This window comes from Oncorhynchus nerka, linkage group LG6 (genome assembly GCF_034236695.1).
Source record: "Oncorhynchus nerka isolate Pitt River linkage group LG6, Oner_Uvic_2.0, whole genome shotgun sequence".
In the NCBI taxonomy this organism is placed as follows: Eukaryota; Metazoa; Chordata; class Actinopteri; order Salmoniformes; family Salmonidae; genus Oncorhynchus; species Oncorhynchus nerka.
This window is the reverse complement of record NC_088401.1, coordinates 20,914,355-20,920,526: the sequence shown is the minus strand read 5'-3', so window position 1 is coordinate 20,920,526 and position 6,172 is coordinate 20,914,355.

Sequence of the window (6,172 nt, the reverse complement as noted above, 5' to 3'; positions counted from 1 at the left end):
TATTAATCCTCACATTTCAAAGTAACATCAAAACTACAGCAGCCTGACAGCTTCTTCATTCATTATCTGGCTGAGCATGACCACTCATTAGAGCAAACTAATTAACGTTAACTTTAGTCCAGCTCATATTTGTGAGCTAACTAACTAACGTTACATTATTTCTACCATCTGTGACAACCTTTGAAAGCTGCCTAAGTTACCAAGAAGTCCTGGGGATGACAATGCTCTTCTGTAACACCCTGGGTTTATAAGCGCGGAAATCGACTCTGCCGTTCGAGCATGCTTTTGCGGGGGGTTCGAGACCTGCTTCCTGCTGTTTCATTACATTGGTGTCAGAAGTTGGATCGGACCTTGCATGTGCGTGTGCTTGGCCGGTGAGCGCGTTCCTGTGCTCATCGCCCATTCAACATAAACATTACATAACAAGTTGGAAATTGCATATTCAACAATGAGTGGTTTACTATGAATCAGTGGCTAACTGCAAGCATTGCTTTTTTATTTTATTTTATTATTTTACCCCTTTTTCTCCCCAATTTCATGGTATCCAATTGTTTTAGTAGCTACTATCTTGTCTTATCGCTACAACTCCCGTACTGTCTCGGGAGTTATCTTCCACTCCTGGATCAAATCAAGAACGATCTCCAAACCTGGATCTCCCTCCCAATTAGCTTAGTAGGAAGAATTAATGTCATCTGTATCAACATCCTCCCTAGACTGAACTATTTATTTCAGATGCTTCCATGCAATCTGGCGGCAGGGTAGCCTAGTGGTTATAGTGTTGGACTAGTAACCGAAAGGTTGCAAGTTCATATCCCCGAGCTGACAAGGCAGTTAACCCACTGTTCCTAGGCCATCATTGAAAATAAGAATTTGTTCTTGCCTAGGTAAAAAAAAAAAAAATCTCCCAGATTCCTTTTTCAAAACCACTAACCAAAGCATCACCAAATTTATATGGGTCAATAAAAATCCTAGGATCAAGTTCTCCACTCTATCGAAACCTGAATCTAAGGGTGGTCTTGCCCTTCCCTCCCTTCAATTGTACTACTGGTCTGCCCTAATCCGCAACATGCTAACATGGATCACAAACAGACAAGAGTCAACGTGGATTCAGATAGAAGTCCAATCCTGTGGTTCATTGCCCCTAAGCTCAATTATATTCATTAATAACTTTAGTGAAGTGGGCAACATAGCCAAATCCTTTGTGATTTACAGCACCCTACTAGCGTGGAGGGACTGTAAGAAATACCTGGGCATTTCCTCCCAAATATGGTCTCACTCGCCAATAGTAGGCAACCCAGACCTGCCAAAAGCCCTGAGGGTGCCAACTTTCATCTTTGGCATACTCTAGGAATCAGGACCTTTTCAGACCTATTTCATCAGAAAACCACTACACTGAAATCAATGTGCCAAGATCCCATTTTCTTAAATATCTTCAAATTAGACATGTCATTTCCTCATTTACTTCCAATAGGAGGTTTAGAACTCAGTTGAAGGAAGTTGAAACCCTTCTTGTCACAGCACAATCCATTAAAGGCTAAATATCTTATATCTATAGACTCCTTTCTTAGAAAGGAGGCTCCTCCTTTACTCCTTTGAAAATAATCTGGGAAAAGGACCTTGGTCTGACTATCAGTGATGAGTTATGGGCGGAGGTTTGCGACAGGGTATACTGCTCCTCTACTAATGTAAAAATGAAAAAAAATCTAATTACAAATGTTTGTAAACAGTGTATTACACTTCTTTGAGACTCCATAGAATGAAAACAGACATGTCTCCTAACTGTAAAAGATGTACCTCTGAAAGTGGAACCTATATGCATGTATTTTTGGATCTATACATACTGCTGCACAGAAAATACTAGATGTACAGTTTGATATGACCCCGTGTATCTATCTTCTTAATGTCCAGCAGGACTTTGTGGCAGCATTCGCGCAAAACTGAAAGCTCCAACCACTGCTTTTAACCAGGGCAAGGTGACCGGAAACATGACCGAATACAAACACTGTAGCTATTCCCTCCGCAAGACAATCAAACAAGCTAAGCGTCAGTATAGAGACAAAGTAGAGTCGCAATTCAGTGGCTCAGACACAAGAGGTATGTGGCAGGGTCTACAATCAATCACAGATTACTAAAAGAAAACCAGCCCCGTCGCGGACCAGGATGTCTTGCTCCCAGACAGACTAAACAACTTCTTTGCTCGCTTTGAGGACAATACAGTGCCACTGACACGGCCCGCTACCAAAACCTGTGGACTCTTCTTCACTGCAGCCAACGTGAGTAAAACATTTAAACGTGTTAACCCTCGCAAGGCTGCAGGCCCAGACGTCATCCCCAGCTGCGTCCTCAGAGCATGCGCAGGCCTGCTGGCTGGTGTGTTTATGGACATATTCAATCAATCCTTATCCCAGTCTGCTGTTCCCACATGCTTCAAGAGGGCCACCATTGTTCCTGTTCCCAAGAAAGCTAAGGTAACTGAGCTAAACGACTACTGCCCCGTAGCACTCACTTCCGTCATCATGAAGTGCTTTGAGAGACTAGTCAAGGACCATGTCACCTCCACCCTACCTGACACCCTAGACCCACTCCAATTTGCTTACCGCCCCAATAGGTCCACAGATGACGCAATCGCAACCACACTGCGCACTGCCCTAACCAATCTGGACAAGAGGAATACCTATGTGAGAATGCTGTTCATCGACTACAGCTCAGCATTCAACACCATAGTACCCTCCAAACTCGTCATCAAGCTTGAGACCCTGGGTCTCGACCCCGCCCTGTGCAACTGGGTACTGGACTTCCTGACGGGCCACCCCCAGGTGGTGAGGGTAGATAACAACATCTCCACCCCGCTGATCCTCAACACTGGGGCCCCCCAAGGGTGTGTTTTGAGCCCTCTCCTGTACTCCTTGTTTACCCACGACTGCTTGGCCATGCACACCTCCAACTCAATCATCAAGTTTTCAGAAGACACTGTAGTGGTAGGCTTGATTACCAACAACGACGAGACGGCCTACAGGGAGGAGGTGAGGACCCTCGGAGTGTGGTGTCAGGAAAATAACCTCACACTCAACATCAACAAAACAAAGGAGATGATCGTGAACTTCAGGAAACAGCAGAGGGAGCACCCCCCTATCCACATCGACGGGACAGTAGTGGAGAGGGTAGTAAGTTTTAAGTTCCTCGGCGTACACATCACGGACCAACTGAATTGGTCCACCCACACAGACAGCATGGTGAAGAAGGCGCAGCAGCGCCTCTTCAATCTCAGGAGGCTGAAGAAATTCAGCTTGTCACCAAAAGCACTCACAAACTTTTACAGATGCACAATCGAGAGCATCCTGTCAGGCTGTATCACCGCCTGGTACGGCAACTGCTCCGCCCACAACCATAAGGCTCTCCAGAGGGTAGTGAGGTCTGCACAACGTATCACCGGGGGCAAACTACCTGCCCTCCAGGACACCTACACCACCCGATGTCACAGGAAGGCCATAAAAATCATCAAGGACAACAACCACCCGAGCCACTGCCTGTTCACCCCGCTATCATCCAGAAGGCAAGGTCAGTACAGGTGCATCAAAGCAGGGACCGAGAGACTGAAAAACAGCTTCTATCTCAAGGTCATCAGACTGTTAAACAGCCACCACTAACATTGAGTGGCTGCTGCCAACATACTGACTCAACTCCAGCCACTTTAATAATGGAAAAATTGATATACAAATGTATCACTAGCCACTTTAAACAATGCCACTTAATATAATGTTTACATACCCTACATTACTCATCTCATATGTATATACTGTACTCTATACCATCTACTGCATCTTGCCTATGCCTTTCTGTACCATCACTCATTCATATATTTTTACGTACATATTCTTCATCCCTTTACACTTGTGTGTATAAGGTAGTTGTTGTGAAATTGTTAGGTTAGATTACTCGTTGGTTATTACTGCATTGTTGGAACTAGAAGAACAAGCATTTCGCTACACTCGCATTAACATCTGCTAACCATGTGTATGTGACAAATAAGATTTGATTTGATATCCTCTATGTTTTTTAAAAGGCAGTAAATGAGGCTGAATGAACTGTTTCGCTGCCAGACAAGGCTCTGCTGATAGCCAGGTGTAGCAGTGGTAAGGTGTTCAGACTGCTGTTGGGACTCTGCTGATAGCCAGGTGTAGCAGTGGTAAGGTGTTCAGACTGCTGTTGGGACTCTGCTGATAGCCAGGTGTAGCAGTGGTAAGGTGTTCAGACTGCTGTTGGGACTCTGCTGATAGCCAGGTGTAGCAGTGGTAAGGTGTTCAGACTGCTGTTGGGACTCTGCTGATAGCCAGGTGTAGCAGTGGTAAGGTGTTCAGACTGCTGTTGGGACTCTGCTGATAGCCAGGTGTAGCAGTGGTAAGGTGTTCAGACTGCTGTTGGGACTCTGCTGATAGCCAGGTGTAGCAGTGGTAAGGTGTTCAGACTGCTGTTGGGACTCTGCTGATAGCCAGGTGTAGCAGTGGTAAGGTGTTCAGACTGCTGTTGGGACTCTGCTGTTGGGTTAGCTTTATGTAGGGCCCAACAGTTTGTGGGCACCGTTTGTCACTCTTATAGTGCAATTCATATGTTGTTTAGTGTTGTGTTATGTAGTGGCTTTGCTGGCATCCATCTAAAACATTTTTTTTTTGCCCCACCAAGATTGACATGCTAATATTGCCACTGCATGCATACATTGCTTAATAATACACTGATTTCATGCTGACTGTTTAGTGTTGGTGCATCCATGATTTGTCAATGTAATAGTTTGTTGTTACAATATAGGGGTGTTTGTAGTAATGGCTGCAGCGGAAATCAAACACATAGTTTCCGGTCATTATTATGAGCCATTCTCTCCTCAGCAGCCTCCTGTGTTAGCAGTAGATAGGCCGCTGCAATGTTGCAAATGCATTTTGTCACAAAATGTAGGTCTATCACTTGTTTAAACCAGCAGGTGGCTCTAGAGACCTTAACATACTGTACGTAGCCTGACAGTTCCAATCAAATAAAAATATATATGTTCAAGTTATTTTCTACTCTAATTCATGTAGTTATTTATTCATGCATCATTTGTTTGTGTAGCATATTATTATACATCATTTTATGCCATACATTCAACTGGGATTCTAGGCTTACACTCTGGGCACACATGTGAGTATTCATTTTGCCTAATTGTACTTCTTAATCACACGGTCATTAGTTCTTTATACACACACTTAACCTTAGAAGTAATGAATGTGTGTGGGTATGTGATGTATTTTCATTTTTTTTAATCAATCTTTACAACAAAGTTATGTCCAGGCATTCACAGGTGATGCACTGTGAACCTCGAATGACATGGTAAAAGTCCTGGGTGGAAACCACCAAAAAAGAAGCTGATTGGACAATGGTGCCCTGTACTGCTCTCCATTGAAGTTCTAATCCACACTAAATGCTTCTTCCACTCATTACTTAGTCTTTATATTTGCTTATGAAAGAAAGCTACTATTGTGGAAATGAATTAGTGTGTCAATAACACAAACAGTCAGTAATTTTCATGAGTAACCTCACAATGTTGACAACTGAATTACAACAACACACGTACAATTCATGGACATCAGTCAGTTTTCATGCCTGGTGTGTTTGTGGGAAGGTGAGGAGAGACACACAATTTAAATTGACAGTTTATTTAATAATCATTTAAAACTTAAAGTTGTGTGACCTTTCAGTCGCAAAATGTTATGCTTGCAACAGATTTCAGAAGTGTGAGAACACGGTGAACAAAATCATGGTAAAGTTCCTCTTCACTGTATCACAGTATCAATACCAAGTCACCAAAACACTTAACCCACAGTATTTGTGACAGTAAACCGTGTCTTCACATGTTGAAGGCATAATGGTACAATTCAGACCAATATCTGATCAAAGCAGTCCACACTTGCCCTCACTGTACATTCATTCATCAATTAATCAAAAGAGGTATACAGCAGTGTAGTAGTTAGTAAAAACACTTTGTAAAAATGTTCCACAAGGTTGTATCATGCTGGAGAGGTAAGGACAGCTGTAGACCACGTGTACTGTAGAGAGTAAACCACAGCCAAGAGACACAAAAAAGCTTTTCCCCTCATCAACCTCCCCACCACCCATAAGTCAGGGAAAGGGATGTCTCTGAGGA